The sequence below is a fragment of the Erpetoichthys calabaricus genome, chromosome 8 (assembly GCF_900747795.2).
Source record: "Erpetoichthys calabaricus chromosome 8, fErpCal1.3, whole genome shotgun sequence".
NCBI classification, from domain to species: domain Eukaryota; kingdom Metazoa; phylum Chordata; class Cladistia; order Polypteriformes; family Polypteridae; genus Erpetoichthys; species Erpetoichthys calabaricus.
The window spans coordinates 37,409,662-37,428,920 of record NC_041401.2 but is presented as its reverse complement, the minus strand read 5'-3'; positions in this window follow the sequence as shown (position 1 = coordinate 37,428,920).

Genomic DNA, 19,259 nt, shown 5'->3' with positions numbered 1-19,259 from the left:
TCAATTCTCCTTGCTTATTTTTAAAACAGTTTTCATGAAACTATTTCAGCCTGTCTGCTGGCACCAGACCTCCTTTAGTCCTCGCGCAGCAACACGTTTGAATATGAGGTCAAAACATGCAATGGGCCACAAAGACCGACTTTCTAATTTCATGTAAATTTTATGAACTGTGATCTTGTAGGGTTTCAGTTTAAATTTAACTCCTGCACCCTCCACAAAAAGCATCCTAACATTTAACTGTGAAAGATAACATGAAAATAAATAACTCAAATTAAAATGCCAGATTCTTGGTGTGTCAAATATGAAACCATACAAGAGTGTTCTTACAGTGGAAAGGAGTGCAGATTCAGATGTACTATATTAATTTGTCAATTTGTCAATATAAATACTGGACATAAGATTTATATACATTATTTTATTTTTATAAATTCATAAAACAATAGGAAATACTAACATTGCAGAACTTAATATACATTAACAGCATTCATTGTGATACAGGAATAAATGTGAAAGGCACTATTAGATAGATAGATAGATAGATAGATAGATAGATAGATAGATAGATAGATAGATAGATAGATAGATAGATAGATAGATAGATAGATAGATAGATAGATAGATAGATAGATAGATAGATAGATAGATAGAAAAGGCACTAGAAGAAAGAGTCTTAAATAAGTCAGTTTACTTTCTTTGACTTGGCCCAGGACGTAAAAATTTATCGAAGTTTGTAAGATAATAGAAAACAGTAACATTTAAGATTGTACATAACAGCTACCTATATGAAATATGGAATGTCAAAGATGATGCTGACTTCCCTTAAGTCTCTGTATCAAACTATTGTGATAGATAGATAGATAGATAGATAGATAGATAGATAGATAGATAGATAGATAGATAGATAGATAGATAGATAGATATGGAGGTTAGGAGCATGCACTGATACAGTACGTTGCTGCACCTACTACATGATGTACCACCTCAGGATCCCAAATTAGGACCCGAGTGCAGCGATGCAGTAGGTGACACCTCAGCTCCACACTAGTTCAAATGGAATGAAGCAGTGTAAGTTTTTTCACATTGGCTGTAGTGCCAATCCTGCCATCAACCCCCAGGTTTTCCTTGCAAGTTGTAGGACTTGCTTGCAGAGCTGGATGCAGGTTAACGTCATACCCAGGATGGAACAACTACCAATTAAGGGCCTTACTCAAGGGCCCAACAGAGTAGAGTCACTTCTGGCATTTACAGGATTCGAACTGGCAACCTGAAAGGTGCTATATAATAGATAGATAGATAGATAGATAGATAGATAGATAGATAGATAGATAGATAGATAGATAGATAGATAGATAGATAGATAGATAGATAGATAGATAGATAGATAGATACTTTATTAATCCCAAGGGGAAATTCTTTAGTGTCTCACCCAAGCCCATTCATATCAGGCCTGAAAGTTTATCAGTTCTAGCAAATTGCACCAAAATACTTGACAGCCACAAAACATTCCACATTTCTAATTTAAGTATATAGTTCAGTGTTGTTCGAAGCTGGTGCCTATTCTAGGAGTACTTAGTCCCCAGGAGGTACCAGTTGTAGATGGGGTGTGTTTTGCCATGGTAGGGTCCTTGGGTGACCTTATTCTCTCCTTTATATTCATTAATATGCAGAACATAACAAAACATTCCAGGACCCTCTTAAACCCAGAACTACTGATAATGTACCCAAGGATGAACCGGACAATTGAACACACACACAGTCAGCAAGGGGTTAGTGCAAAGTGTCAAGTGCTTTTATTTAAAACAAACAGTAGTATCCAAAAGTGATGTGCAGAAATCTTCAATAAATAAATAAATAATCCACAAAATATGTGAAAGTCTGAGAGTTAAAATTCAATAATAAATCAATAATAAAACTGCAATAAAACACACACAGTGATCAAGTCCTCTCTTTTTCTTAAACCTTCTCTCAGAGCCCAGCACGTGCCCACTACTTTCCTTGACCCCACACTCACCCAACTGGTCTTGCAAGTGGTGGAGGCACCGGCAGTTATGGTCCTCATTTCTGACTCCCGTCTTGGCTGCTTCAGTCAGTGTATGGCAGGCTGCACAAAGATGGCTGAACTCCCATCTTCCCCCACGCACTCTTAGTATTTTTTGGGATCCCTAGGAAGGACTCTACCACCATTGTACCCGCTCTTCCATTAATTTAGTGGGGAACAATCCATCCCATGGAGCACCGATCACTCGCACTGCTGCAGGGCTATCAACTGCTCTGCCTTATTCTCCCGCATACTGCACCCAATGCTGTGCTCACTAACGGTTCAGTTGTCTGTCTTTGTTTTTATTTTTCCTTCCTTATACAGTACCTTGGCTCCCATTTAAAACCCTGTGGGATGCAGGTGCAGCAGTTATGGATCCAGCAGTAATGAGGGAACAGGTCAATCCCACAAGTGAGGTTGTCTCCACATCCACCTCCGGAGCTGCTCCGTCACACTACTTACGCCCCACCCGATAACGCAAGTATATTATCTATTTATCTAAAATGCACATGCCACAGACCCACTATCTCACACAAAGTTCTGCTATAGCCCTCATATGTAGCACTATTTTTTATATCTGGCAACAAGGCAGAGCACTAAAACAGACAGGGGAAAAAGTTACACACTTACACAAACATAAAAGCAAGATGAGTACAAATGTTGGCAAAGTAATAATAAAACCTGATCCATGTTAAGCATCAAATATGCTTAACTTACCAGATGGCTCTAGTGTTAGTCTGTGGTCCCCCTTGGTCTTTGCTCCTGCATGGCCTTTGCATGGAGAAGCAGAAACAGACAGCATGACTTGTCTGAATATGACCGCCAAGAGAGATGGTCTCCTCAGAAAGAGAGAAGAAAGAGCACGTCTGCAGCATGTAAACCACCTCTTATTGTGACTCTGTTGCCCCTGACTCGCAAATGAAAAAGCTCAGGCAGATTTCCCCACCAATACACCCCAAGTTCAGCCATGTCAGCATTTTCACCCTTTTCAAAGGATGCACAAATGTAGTTTAAAATAAATAACTAAGAAAGCATATGCAGGTAATTAAGTCGTAACCTGGCCCACTCTGGTCAACTCTACCCCCATCCCAATTCAGATGGCTCAAGCAAGAAATTCTTATCAGTGATCATATTGCTAAAACTTTGGGGAGTTATAGTGGCCCTGCGGTGGGTTGGCACCCTGCCCAGGATTGGTTCCCTGCCTTGTGCCCTGTGTTGGCTGGGATTGGCTCCAGCAGACCCCCGTGACCCTGTGTTCGGATTCAGCGGGTTGGAAAATGGATGGATGGATGGAGTTATAGTGGCTTATTTTTAGAAACTGTTTTTTTCTTTAACTCACCAATTTAGAATCATCCTTAAATGGCATTATACTATACAATCATCATAATGCTAGATATTGCCATATACAGCAAAGGAACATTAACAATTCAATGTTTTAGAAAAATGAAATGCAATTGTGAGCAGTTCTTTAACTCAGTTCATTACTCCTTTTCATACTTTTAATTTCTGAGTGTATTTTAATTCCTACTGTAGGCCTTACACACTCACCCACACACCTCTCAGCTATATGGGCCAATTCAGAGATGATAGTTAGCCCCTCAAGTACATCTTTGAGCAATTGAGAAAAAAAAAACTGTCACAGGATAACCAAGAAAAGACACCACATAGACAGCAACTGGGTGTGCAACTCAGACCAAGGACTGCAAGTAGGGAAAATATTCCAACAAATGTGAGTTTAGTGCATTCATCTCCACTGTCACACACTACAATAGCAATTGTGTAGCACCTGCATTTTATGTCACACTACGGTCCTTAGAGGCCTTCCATCTGAAAGTATTTGATTGATTGATTTAATTTTAACAAAATCAGAGACTTACAGAAGGGTTTGATTTAGATTAGTTTTCCATTCAACCTCCTTAGTGTTCCAGTTTTTCTCAAAAAAACATGTAAAAAGCATTGCATGTTTTGGCTTGAAAAATTACATTTTTATTAAATCTCATCTTTCTAATGTAAAACGTGCAAAACACTACAGGTACAAAGACAGAATTGTAAAAAGTATAATAATGAATAAAATAATAATAATAATAATAGGAAATGAATAATAATGAGGATGATGATAATGTATATACTGTCAAAATATGTCTTTTGTGTGGTATATCTTTGAATGGGAAACCTGCTTTAGAGTGCGGTCATTTAACTAACATTGTTCAGCATAACAATTTGTCTCAACAATAATTCTTTCAATCACATCATCATCAAGAAATAACTTGAAGTAAGTAAATGGATCTTGGCTGTCATCGTTCACCTTTATTCCTGGCTGCCCCACAAAATCAAAACGAGACGGTGCTGGTTTATTTGAAGCAGTGTCAATAGAAACCCAAACGTGAGAGTCACTTTTGGACTCATCAGAATCGCTTTCAATTTCACTGTCCGTTTCACTTTCAGTACCTGAAGACAAGTTCATTTCATCAATACTGCTGATGAGAGGCTCCTCAATGTCACTGCTGAAAAACGTTTCTTACGAGACAGCATTATGAGGCTAGGAGAAGATGCCTGGGTAACACTCAGGCCTGATGCTTACATAAGACACGCCTAAACCGTTGCCCAAGTAATCCATCCATCCATTATCCAACCCGCTGAATCCGAACACAGGGTCATGGGGGTCTGCTGGAGCCAATCCTAGCCAACACAGGGCACAAGGCAGGAACCAATCCCGGGCAGGGTGCCAACCCACCACAGTGCCCAAGTAATGCTCGGGACTAAAACTGTTAGCACTTTTACAGCCCGAGTAATCCTTCGGGTCTAACGCTTATGCGAGACACATCTACACAGTTGCCAGAGTGACACTTGGCCCTAGCACTTTTAACACTGCCCGAGTGATGCTCGGTTCTAACACTAAGGAGGTTAAGTACTCCATCCATTTTATGTCTGTCTATTTTAGTATGAACACAGTGTATATTGGATGTAACTACATTTCATTTGATGTTATTTTTTTACAATGTACAAATATAGTTTTGATATTCCATGCAAAGTGTGTGTATGTATGTCTGTGTGTGTGTGTGTTTGTATACATGAATATTAACACTGTACACATCTTATTAGTGTTGTTTTAATTATTTTTATTTTCTCTTCGTATTTGTAACCACCCACCCCCTACCCACCCACCAAGTAAATCTGTTGCTAAGGGCACAAGCGGACGTTTTATTTTAATCATGCAGCCTATTATGTGAAAACTGAAGCAGCGACTACAACAAGATGTAATGTTTAAAAATGCATAAAGCTCTCTTATTAGAAATGCATTAGTACTGTCTGTCTGGCAAAACTTGGAAATTCAGTAAATGCTTTTAACACATTAAACTGAGGGGGACAGACCTTCAGAAAAAATAATAAGGCAGATAAAAGCATTTGAAAGATGTGATCTCGAAAGATGAAATATAATGACTATAAAATCTGAAGCTATTGGGAATTAGCTCAGGGATACAAGGTGTTCACTTCAGGAAAGAAGATGTGCCGTGCTCTAGTGTATGTCTCACTCGTTGTTGACTTTCTTGAAGTCTTCTGTCTGATATTTAATGTTTGATCACATGAAGACTAAATGAGCAGTAAGGAAAAAGTAGAGGAGAAGAGCAGTTGGTCTATTAAATCTCCAAACATTTCTTATGACTCATGATGCAAGCACAAAGGAGGCAAACAGGTGAATAAAACTATCAAGAACATACACATCTGTCTTAATCCCTCTATTTTCACACTTTGATTGCTACCATGGATTTTGCCCAGGGTTCACTTCATGTCTAATTGTCTGGAGATGTTTACTGGAGAAAGACTGTAAGCTCAGCAAGCCAAGAAATGAAACCAACTTGATGTCAAGTCCCTTGAAATGAAATTGTGGACACCACTACATCAGTAAGACAGGAAGTCTGCTAGGCTAAATGAAACAACATATCACAGATATAGCATTTCATGTTATATCCATCTTGAATTTATATTACATCTTTCATGGTGAGCAAAAAAAAAAATACAGATCCAATCAAAAAGCAATAATGTACAAGAGGTTTGGGGTGGAGACTTTCCATCTATCAGAATCCATAAATGTGTGTTGCTCCATGGAATGAAAACAAAGCTCCTGGCTCACTTAGACAAACCAGTCCTGCATAATGGTCCATAAACCTGTGTTGTGGGGTCACTGCTGGATACCATTAGGCTCGTACTTATGGGGCACATTGATTTTAAGGAAGGGGTCCAGTCATTTTTTTATTGCTCACCATTAACAAATTTGTGAAATCAGGATTTTGCTTATGTTGGTAATCAGAAAAGACATTTTTATTATGAATGTGTCCAGCAGCAATTTTTATACATGTCCTAAGAGATGGTGAAGATGAGTGGGCGGCATGGTGGTACAGTGGTAGTGCTGCTGCCTTGCGCCAAGGAGTTTGCTTTTTTCTTGTCTCAGGGCCTCCCTGCATGGAGTTTGCATGAACTCTGAATCTCTACTTGGGTTTTCTCCAGGTGCTCTGGTTTCCTTCCACAGTTGAAAGACATGTAGGTTTGGTAGATTAGCGGTACTAATTTGGCCTGTGTATGTGTCTGTGTGTTCACCCTACGTTGGACTGGCACCCTGACGAGGAATTGTTACAGTCTTGTGCCCGATGTTTGCATGGAAAGGCTTTGGAAAGTGGAAGAAGGGATGAATGGATGGATGGTGGAGATGATTCTTAGATTAATATTGTGCCAGGGCTACATATCTATGGAGATTCTGCATGGCTAAGGGTCAAGAGATATTGTGTCAAGTGGCTAGCCTCACTGCAAAGTGTATAGAAGAGCATTGATGGGCTATGGGGTTGTGATGTGCTTATTTAGATTCACCTGAAGATAACAAAATAAAAGTATTAGCCTACCTTATGGCAGACATAAATGTGGTCCACATAGTTGGTTTGTAATTGTATTAAAAAGAACACAGACATTTGTTTGAGATTTGACTTTTCTAAATGTCATTTGATATTCTGGGTTTTGGAACAGACATTTCTGAAATAAATAAATAAAAATAAAATAGGAGGTAGCCCAGGTTGTGCCGTCATTAATCCCTTTGATTTTCTTTCACTCAGGGACAGGCTATTGGAGGTCTGGCGTGATTTCTAGTCAAATCCCCCTTTTTATCTGGTTTATAAATGTGGTGAAAGGACAATTTAAACAGCTTAATATCCTCTCTCCCAAAGTCTTTACCCTCATACGACAGTTCATAGGCAGTGGAATAGTTTCTATCAAAATATGTTTTATACATACAGTATGTAGAAGGTAGCATATGTCATGATCTGGATATTGTTTTACATTTTACAGCCTTTTCCTTGATCTATAAACATATTGGAGATATTATTTTGGAGGCATTAGAGGTCAAGAGATTTAATGGTCAGGTTTTTAAACTTTTGGATGTTTTTGAGAAATACGTCTTTCAGAGCAGCCATTTTGTTCTTATTTGGGTGTCCCATGGATTGTTGTTTGTGATGAAGGGTGGCCAGGATGATGCAATATGCAATGTGTGGTGTTATAAAGTTCAGTGTTGTATAATGTCCAAATCTGTGGATAAATCAAAACATAAAACCATCATATTGTTGTTAAAGAACTCTCTGGCCAAGATGTCCTTTTCTGTTTATCAGATTTGATTCATGTGTTGCATTTTGGTTTAGGCTATTTGAAATTTACTGGTTATTAACACTCTTTATTTGTTTCTCAAGCTATAATTTTGTCTCATGCCCTGTCCAATGCTCATTTGATTCCTGTCCTCCAGGCTAGAGTCTTGTTTTGTTATTACAATTAGGGTAATTTTTCTGATTCCTTCTTACTTTAAACTACTGCTGTCCTGTGCAGTCAGTTCTGTATGTTTAATGGTGTACCATAAAAATAAGTACTTGGTATCCTCCCATTTTTATCCTTTGAGGAGCCAGGAAAAAAAGAAGTGAAGAAGAATTTTACTGTTATGAATCAAAAATCTGGAATACTTTACCAATAAAGATAGGCAGAGGTGGATTAAGGTGGTCATGGGCCCCTAGGCTACTCTTTGTGTGGGCCCCCTGTTGCAGAGGATATAGACAGCCCCACTTACTCATAATGCTTTACCAGAAAAAAAAATTAACGCCACGTGTAATAGCATGCTGGAAATATTACATAGCCGAAATGCACCCACTCAGGGTGCACTATCGTAAACAAACATCCGCAGAAATACCTTGACAGCCTTTACTATAAATACCAACTCCACAGATAAAAGGCATTAACAGTGGATCTGCAAGTTAATTACCGCTTTTAGCGTTCTAGACCAACGAGTGCAATAACGGCAGTAGTATACAGACCACACTATATTACTGAGGCAAAATCACACATATCAAATAAAACAAGACCCATAAAAATACAACACAGTAGCACAAAGTAATAACACAACAGCATCACAATCACACGGCAAATATACATTTTCCTACCTTTGGAAGATTTTCTTCCTTGTTTTCCTGAAAGAGAAGTCCTTAATGAGGCTAGAAAAATCCAGTTTGCGCAAAATATCACTTTCAATGGACATCAGAGACAGGTGATTCAGTCTGTTTTGGCCCATTGCGGATCTCAGTCTGTTTATAACTAGTCCCAGTTTTAAAAATGAACGCTCCATGCTAGCATTCGTTACAGGCAAAGTCATAAATATCCGGAGTGCTATATCAACATTTGGAATAACAGACCATAATTTTCTTCCTCGTATAAGTTGCTGCAGTGACCTTGCTGAGATGTCCTTGTTTTCTTTAATAACTTCTCTGAATTGTCCAATTTTGTCCACAAAATCTTCCTCCAGATCACCAGCTTATTTCTTCTGAAGATAAGCTGCTCCAGTTCGAAGGTCTTCTACAGAGATGGAGGGAATATTGTTCAAAAATCCAAACGTCTGCTCAGTGCCTTTGTAGGAGTGATACCTCTGATCAAGTTTGGCAACGAGTTGGTCTATGACGGCGAAAAAACTGTTGTTTTAAATTTGTCTCAGCCTGATCGCTCACAGTCAGATTCAGTGGATTTATCTGCTTGTTTTTTCCTTTTTCTGTGTCACTTCGTAGTGTTGAAACACAGTTGGTGAGATGTTCTTTGCACCACTCTCAAAGTTGTCAAAATCTCTTTCAGGATGGCTACATAATTCCTCAACGAGCTAATGAGATCAACAGCGTTACATAAATCCAAATCAACTGCTAGTATTGTAAAAGCATTGCAGTATATGGTGCCACATGTTACACAAAAAGGAAATCTCTAGTTTTTCCATCTTCTTGTAGAGTGTCCTGGCTTCATCTCGAGCAGTAAGGGTTTGGTCATCCGCTAACTTCTGCAGTGACTGGAGTAGTTCTGATGCAGTGCTTTTATTGCTAGTGCGTGTGCCAACCATCTAGTGTCTGAAAAGCCTTTTAAAGCCTCAATCCTGTGGATCAGCATTTTGTTGCTGACTGGATGAAGATTCGACAGCCTTGAAATATCCAGTCAATTTAGGGATTTTCTTTAGCAGTTCTTGGTTACACTGTCCTTTCAGTCGTTGCGTTTTTCGTTTTTGTGCTCCGCTGTCAAATTTTCTTTTGGGCATTTTGCTGATATGCTATCCAGTTACCCAAAATAACACAGTGGTGTGGTATGAACTCAAAACAAAATTAACTTTAACCGGGTCACATCTACCCAATCAGCTGTTTAAATTTAAAATGTTTCTTATTGGCCAATGGGCATCAGGGAGACGGTTTTCTTTTAGTAAATTAAAAAAATAATTAGAAATAGTTTGGCCAATCCCAGGCCCCTGCATATGTGGGGCCCCAGCCTGTACATTAATCCGCGCCTGAAGATAGGCCAGGCTAACACCAAGGATTGTTAAAAAACACAAAAAACTCCAAAAAACTCACATTTTTACTTTCTTGTATGCGAAGTATAGGGAAAGTATTGTAATCGTCCAGAAATTCAATGACGAGATTTTGATGAATATCGACGTTTTAGACCTCCCTGACTTTCTCATACACAAAGTATAGGGAAAGTATTGGAATCCTCCAAAAATTCCATTTTAAGATTTTAATGAATCTCAGTGTTTTAGACCCCCCTGAGTCCGATTTACTTTCTTGTAGGGAAAGTATCTGTGTGTCTGTCTGTGTGTGTGTATGTAAACATGGTAACTTTAATACGCTTTCATTTAGGTAAACCAAATTTTCCATACATGCATTAGGTACGTAGATTTCTGTCAACTTTTGGGCTGTTTCCGCTAACTGGAAGTGATACTATACCTTTTATTTATGCAGCTGCAGAGTCTGATTTATTCAACTTTACTTTTATAATAATTGTTCAATATATTATTAATTTGATTTGATGTGTTGTTGATGGTTCTTTAATGTACATAATGTAAAAATATAATCATTGTCTTGCAGTTTACTCCTCAAATGTTCATCCCCATATCCTCCTGTGGTCTCAGAATGATACGTAACGGTCATTGCATTCCAATATTTAACTACTGGTTAGTTACAATAAAATGGATGTGGTCAAAAAAGCTTGCAGGAGCAGTGCCTTGAAGTATGGAGGGAATACCATTCAGTCCGTGAACAAAAAGATAGCATGTCACACAAGTGGAAAATGGGGAAGATGGCATCAGGCAGTGGCAGCACAAGTGGTAATTTGTTAAGCATGCATTAAATAAAAATGTGATTAGCCTTTTATAACACAAAAGTGAAGAGTTGAGAGCCTTATACTGTTAATCATAACAAACTAGAACTCTAGTGAAGCAACATTTATGCATTATAAATTTTTAATCTTGCTATATCACTGCTAAAAAAGCATGGGTATTAACAGGAATCAAAGGCTAAACCTTTATTCAATCAAGCACATTTTGCTACAGCTCCATGTGATTCTAATGCACCACATAATTAAAGCGTCACACTCAGGCTCTTTGTCCACAGAAACAAAAATACGGTAATTTGTTGAAATGGCACCAGTTTAAATCAGAGTGGAAAATCAATCATCATTGAAAATCCCAACAGATTTTAAGAGCTAAAATTAAATAAAGCTCTCCTTGAAAGTCCTGAATCCGTCAAAATGGCACCACCAGACAGCCAAATCACCTCAAATCTCAAGAGAAATGTGGCAGATCTTCTTAATAAGTGCGATGCAATTACTCCTGGATACGAGCTTAGCCGGGGGAGGATTTAATCCTAGGCGTCAAAAATGGAAATAGACTACCATACAAGTAAATATAAGAAAATGTGGAGAATGTATAATGAACTTACACTGTAAAAAAAAATGACATATAGATATATATGTCTGAACGTTGTTTCCTTCACGAAAAGCATTTACTGTGTTTCATTATCTTTTGGGTGACAAAGTTCCATTCATTCAGTGAGATCATAAGTCTAATTTCTGATAAATTGAATGTGCATTTCTTGCTTGAAGCACTCACTATCACATTACCTATTATTTAATATATTTCTTAAGAAAGTGCAAGAATTAATTAATTTGTATTATATGTACATATACATTATATTTAGCTGTTGATTAATTTTTTATTACAAAAATAGCAAAAATAAATGCCAACTTAGTTCACAGAAAGGCCGCCTCTCTAGATGTCACACTACTCTTGAGTCACACATTACCAATGCAGTAATTAGCAGTGCAGCCTACAATTACTCAGTAAATGCTAAACAATAGCTTACTAAGTAACATGCATAATGTGCCCAGCAATAGAATGAGCTGTTAGGTGGTACAGTAGACGCGTACTATAAATACACGCTCTGTGTTCTAGGAATGCTCACATTGTGACCAGCTCAGGGTGCAGGATTGAAGAATGCACATCTCACCATAGAATCGTGATGTTCCTAATCTCCCAGGTCACTTTGTCATTCAACAAAAAAAGCTGAGAATATCTCAAATGCCAGTGCCAGGGTGTCAGACACAGTCATGTGAAAAGTATGGATATACTGGCAACCATACCACATGCAATTCAGAACAGGTCATCCCCCTGAAGCTAAGCATGTTTGGGCACTGCTAGTATTTTGATGGGAGACCAACCAAAAAAAGCTTAGGATACTGCTGGAAGAGGGGCTGGTGGGACCATCAGGGGACACTTACCCTGTGGTTTGAATGTGGATCCCAATACCCCAGCTCAGTAACGGGAGCACTGTGCTGAAAAAATGGTGCTGTCCTTTGGATGAGACGTAAGACCAAAGTCCTGATTCCCTGTGGTCATTTAAAGACATTCAAAATCAACCTTTCTACTGTCCAGAAGATTATCTAAAATTGGAAAAGATTTCAAACAACTGGCAACTTGTCAGGCCATGCTGACCCAGCAAGCTTGTTTCAAGAGCAGTGCTGAGTACAAATCAAAAATCAGCAGCAAAACATTTTAAGCTCTATTGAACTAATGTCAGCATTGATTAAACATGATAAATTCAATAAAAGTTAATTTCATGTTTCTCCAAATTCCATTTAGTTTGAAATTATATTTATATTCATCTTGAAGCTAACACAATCACCATTTTTTTAACGAGGCTGAACCTTTGAAAAAAATTGTGGTCCAGTGTAACGAATGGATGTTTGGGTAGATGGAGAATTATTTTAAATTTACCAATGGAAGTTGGACATTGCTGCTAAAAGAGGAAAAAGTATCTAATGAATTAGGGGGTCCAGCTGTCCCAGTTTCTGAATTTACATTGTTAGTTTGTTATTGCAAAGCATCTATTTACTGTATATGATCCCACACCATCTTCCCAGCACTGGAAAGCAGCAACAAGCAGTAAATTTGTCCCTCTGGCCACACGAAAACAGAAAAACGTTTGATTTCTCTCTTTCTAAAGCCTGTACCTCAAGCACACCCAGTGTGATCAGCGGCTGAGACTGAGAAAGCAGAGACTGAAGAGGATTCCCCTTTAGACTTAATGAGAGCTGGAAAGGAAGACAGAATGTAATTCTGTGTGAACTTTGTGAACTGAGCACTCAGGTGTCTTCCTATAATTCTACAGGTCACTAAAGCCTGAAACGAATACACATCTCTCCTTTTTTCTAATTTCTTTTGAGTTCTTGAAAATCCCTGGAGAATTTTGTTTCTTTTCATTTATAAGTGTGGTGAAGTTATATTGCTTGATTTCCTCTGTGATTACTTTTCTGTATTTGACATCAACACATCCATACAGTAAATGTCACTATATCATTGTATACATATACACTGAATGGCTAATTTATTAGTTCCACTTGTCCTCTCCCACATAACTGATTTTAATTTAATTTATATTGCCACTGAATGTAAAGACAATACAAATTTAAGCAAATGTGCATTGTCAGTGGATCGTGTGTGTGTGTGTGTGTGTGTGTGTGTGTGTGCAGTTTACAAGGAGAACAAATAAGATGAAATGTGTTAAGTTTGCATACAACACCATAGTAGGTGCCAGAGCAGAGAATATGGAAGAACAACCCATGTGGCAAATCCATAGCAGCAAGCGTTGTGAAAAGTGGTAGCAAAGAGTATTGTATGAGACCATCTGGGGGAAGAGACGTAGTCAAAATGTAATGGAAGTCAAAAATGAGAGATCAAAAAAAGCTCAAGTAAAAGAACCGAGACAAGAAGCAAAAATTAGTGTCTAAAACTGGAGCAAAAGGTTTTTATCAATAAGATACTTGAAAAAGGTCTGAAAAAATCAAATGTAGCACATAAAAAGATCAATAGGTTATTATGCAAAAACTCGGATTAAGAATGTGTTCTGATTGCTGACCTTTTTATCCGCTGCGTGAGTAGCATCGGGGTTGTGACCTCCATAACTCTGTCCCTAACAAAAGCCAGCCGGGACCTAACAACGGGTGGAGATAATGGCGTTGGAAACAGTCCAAAATAAATATACATAACCTGAACAATACAATGAATCAAAATTCTGATGGTAGAATTAGATTTGTGGTCTATTGGAACTCCATTTGATAGTGTTTATTGATCAAAAGACACAAAAAAAAATTATAGAAAATGAATAAACAGTCATTTCACAACAGCAGGAGTTTACCTGCTGCAATCTGTCTGATGGCTAACACTTACAGTAAATAAAATGGTGATGCTTAAAGAGGCATATGAGAGCATACAGCTTGTCCTGCCTTGTAATATGAAGGATGTGGCAGCTGAAGAACATCAGTTTATATTTATTTTGTATTGAAGATCTTTAATTTATGTGTCATGTGTCTGCAATTGATACATCAGTGATGTCAGCAGGATATCTGCTATAAATATGGTTGACAGCACAATGTAGCGTTATCCCTACACTGGATAAATCTAACAAAAATTCGAATGTAGTTATCTTTTCTTTCAAGAAGGCCAAGCAACGGGTTTATATCTCATGTTTATGACAGGTTTCTGTCATGAAGATGGGAGTACCTAAGCCCCAAGTCTCAAAAACTGCAGCAAACAGTCTCAGAAGTGGAGGGATCCATTGAAACCACCTACAACTGAACACCAGCAAAACCAAGGACCAGGCCCCTCATGGACCCCGTGATCATCAGAGGTGACTGTGTGCAGAGGATGCAAACCTATAAATACCTGGGAGTGCAGCTGGATGATAAATTGGACTGGACTGCCAATACTGATGCTTTGTGTAAGAAATGACAGAGCCGACTATACTTCCTTAGAAGGCTGGCATCCTAAAACATCTGCAATAAGATGCTGCAGATGTTCTATCAGACGGTTGTGGCGAGTGCCCTCTTCTACGCAGTGGTGTGCTAGGGAAGCAGCATAAAGAAGAGGGACACCTCACGCCTGGACAAACTGGTGAGGAAGGCAGGCTCTATTGTAGGCATGGAGCTGGACAGTTTGACATCCGTGGCAGAGTGACGGGCACTGAGCAGGCTCCTGTTAATCATGGAGAATCCACTGCGTCCACTAAACAGTATCATCTCCAGACAGAGGAGCAGCTTCAGCGACAGACTGCTGTCACTGTCCTGCTCCACTGACAGACTGAGGAGATCGTTCCTCCCCCACACTATGCGACTCTTCAATTCCACCCGGGTGGGTAAACGTTAAAATTATACAAAGTTATTGTCTGTCTGTATACCTGCATTGTTATCGGCATTGTTATCACTCTTTAATTTAATATTGTTCTTTATCAGTATGCTGCTGCTGGTGTATGTGAATTTCCCCTTGGGATTAATAAAGTATCTATCTATCTATCTATCTATCTATCTATCTATCTATCTATCTATCTATCTATCTATCTATCTATCTATCTATCTATCTATCTATCTATCTATCTAATCTCCAGCTTGAAGGAAAAAGAGGCAAAGAATCTCTATAATATAAAAGATTTATTTCTCAAAAATGATCTGTAGCACAAATAAGCTCGGAAGAGCATTTAAGGTTCAGGAGTAGTTGCCTAAACAACAAAGGTAACCCAAGGTTGGCATGCCACAACAACGGTAAAGTCAAAAACATGGCATTAAACTCAGAAAAACCCAATTAATCCCAAAATGTAAAATAACAATCACAAGAACTCACCAAGTGTTTTTCATGAACTGCAAGGGACTGCTTGTTTCCTTGGCCTTTTTAGGACTCTGGGCAGTCCCTTAATGGAGATGGACAGGTGGCCTCACCTCTCTTGGGGAACCACACACATCGGAACATTGTAACACTGGCATGGATACATAAAAATAACGATATACAAAAAAACTAATAAAACACACAGGAAAATGTAAATAAATAATATTAACATAGACAAAAGATTCAAAATTGAAGAATAAAAGAAATTAAAGAGAAATTTGAACCCTAAGCCAAAAGAGGAGGCCAGGCTGAAACAGTATATTTTGTTCCTGACTTTCAGTTTGCTCTCATGTTTTGTTTGCCAGTTTCTGCTGATCTTTCTGGTTCTGACCTCAGCCTGTCCCTCACCACATTTTGGTCTTGTGAATATCCCATGGTCATCCCCCTCTTACTGTAATCCCAGGAGACTTTGTCTCATTACAACTCCACTCCTGTCAGTGAAATACAAACGAACGCTAAGACAGGAAAACTGGAAAAACATCACTTTGAGTGACAAATCTCAGTTCCTGCTGATATGCACCCTAATGGACCTGAAACAGAGATGATGTAACAACATTCTTTAAACTAACAGGAAAAGGCATCTCAATTAAATTGGGTACGAGCCAACTCTATGTCCTAGTCAGACATGTAATAATTTTCCTTTGCTTGTTCAATATAATGCAAACAATGACTGACTCTTAATGTCATAATCTTATTATTCAAACCGAGAGATTCATTAAATGTGTGGTTTTGCATGTTTGCTATGGTTTTTAGTGTTACTGTTGATTCTTATCATTATTATATTATCTTCATCGCAACACCATTTTGTGTCATGGGTACCATCATTTTTGTGCTTTTCTTGCCTTGGTCATGACCGTATGGGTGTTAGCAAAGGTGCTAGTCATATGATGCTTAGCAATGCTATTCTGGGTGTCCAAACTTTAGATCTATGCTGCATTCCAATTGAAATGGGAAGTCGGAATATCTGAGTTCTTGGTTGGAATTTTCAACTGGAACACCCCTTTAAGTTAGATTTCAAACTCAGAAACTCGGGGCTGGTTCTATTAAGTCATTGCATCATGGCATCAGTCCAAAATGGCAAAGAACACCACAAACTTTACTGAAATCTGTAGTATTATACTGTTTATTTGCGCTTCTGTCTATTTGTGTGTCATTAAATCAGTCGAACACACAGTACTGTCCAACCTCTAACTATGGACATGTTGCTATGATGTTTGGTTACACAAAATATGGAGTAATGCATTGGATATAAACTGCTGTTTATTCCATTGGAGCAAGCACAACAAAGGTTTTCGTAGACACATCCATATTGGTTTTTCAAATGTTTTCATAGAATGCAGTCAACTCGGGGACAACGTCATTCCCAGCTCTGACAACCAACCTCCGAGATGAAAGGAATGCAGCATTACATGTTGAAAATCAGAAGTGGAAGGTATGGCCAAAAATCCATATTATGGTCAAAGTAAATATTTTGCGGCTGTAAGGACAAAAACCCACATAATGGTTTTATTAAATATTCTAACAGTTTCAGCAGACTCTGGCATTTTGTATTAATATATACTTTAACACTAAAATGTATTTTTTAACAAATAGCATACTGATTAGCTGTGCAGATTGTTTTTAAACCTCTACTACTGAAACAGATTCACTAGCAAGTATTCACATCTCACAAAATGATAAAAGTGCCCCTTTTCTCACTTACTAACTCGCTTGATCATTTACGCTGCAGCTGAACATTTCTTAATTTCTATTGATAAGTTTCTGGGCTATTCTGCAACTTTTGTAAAATTGCCTGCTTTAATAAATCATATTGCAAAGACTCAGTAGAATCCATAGCAAGAAATCCATCCATCCATCCATTATCCAACCCGCTATATCCTAACTACAGGGTCACGGGGATCTGCTGGAGCCAATCCCAGCCAACACAGGGCACAAGGCAGGAAACAAACTCCGGGCAGGGCGCCAGCCCACCGCAGGGCACGCACACACCCACCCACACACACACACACACACACACACCAGGGCCAATTTAGAATTGCCAATGCACCTAACCTGCATGTCTTTAGACTGTGGGAGGAAACCGGAGAACCAGGAGGAAACCCATGCAGACACGGGGAGAACATGCAAACTCCACGCAGGGAGGACCCGGGAAGCGAACCTGGGTCTCCTAACTACGAGGCAGTAGCACTACCCACTGCGCCTCCGTGCCGCCCCATAGCAAGAAATGCTGCTCTTAATTACCAGTAAGTATTGACCATTCTGCCCTTGGCCAAAACTAGACTGTGGCTAAATGTTCAAATGTTGCCAAATACAACTCTCTCATCCTCTGCTCTATAGGGCGGAAACATAGGACCTTCAACTAAGCCTTCCTACTGGACCACTTTCTTCCTTCTGGATACATTGCACCTCCACCTGAAAAAGGTGAATTGGTGTTGTAGTGTCTTTCAGTACTGTTCCTGCTGGCAGTCCTTCACCTACTGACTCATCATTTGCCATAATGTTAGGTGCTTTATATTATTCATGTGAAGTTCCCCTTGGGATTAATAAAGTATCTATCTATCTATCTATCTATCTATCTATCTATCTATCTATCTATCTATCTATCTATCTATCTATCTATCTATCTATCATCTTAGACAATTATTTAATTTCTAATTTGTGTAATTTTAATGAAGATATTATTTGATTATATACATTCTCCCACAATGCTATTTTGTTTTCTTTATGAGACATTCTGTTTAATAGTTACTATGCACTTACTAGCAGGAATGGCAGAGGTCACAAATCAAGTGATTTTAGGGGTCACAAGGTTTAAACATCACTTTTTCGGTTCATTACCTCATTCCTCAAAGAAGTTCCAAATTTGTTTGAGATTCATTTTTGTTTAAGATTAAGAATTTTCGGACCCATTTCTGATTATTATTATCTCTAATTTTGCTTCTCATTTCAGTTTTGTCACTAGATTCCAAGTTTTCTGATTTAGGTTTCAGTATTTACTTCCCTTTTATCTATTTTCACTTTTATCTCATTCTTTGTGGTATGACAGAAAATTGGATCATACAGTGAGCGATCCCAAGTTAAGACGGGTATTTAAAGATATTCGGGTCCTGCAGGGTGAAGTAAAGGATTTGAAAAAGCAGTTGACAGATGTACAACATTACAGCATGAGGTGGTAAACTTATATAATCTGAATGTACATCTTAATCAAGGAGTGAATGCCGCCCCAACTACTAGTTGTATTCACATAAAAGAACCATCCATTCCATACCCAGTTTATTTTTTTGTGGGTTCATCAAAAGTTCAGAGGATTCCTAAATCAATGCAAAATGATTTTCGACTTGCAGCCAATTGAAATGTCCCATCACCTATGGGAATCGATCTCTGTGGACTGACTTGACTCCATCTTGGGATGATTTTAGTAATGATTTTAGTAATGGTTGACAGATTTTCTTGATTTTCTTGACTCTATTCTCCTCAAAAAACTATCCTTTGTATAAGACTTAGTTACTATATTTCTTAAGGAAATAATTTGGCTGCATGGGATCCCTACATTAATTTCTTTGGATCATAATCTGCACTTCATATCTAGGCTTTTCCAATTTGTTTCTGGGAAAATGAGGTGTTAAACCTATCTGACATAGGGTTATCACCCCAAGGTTAACGGTTTGACTGAAAGAGTGA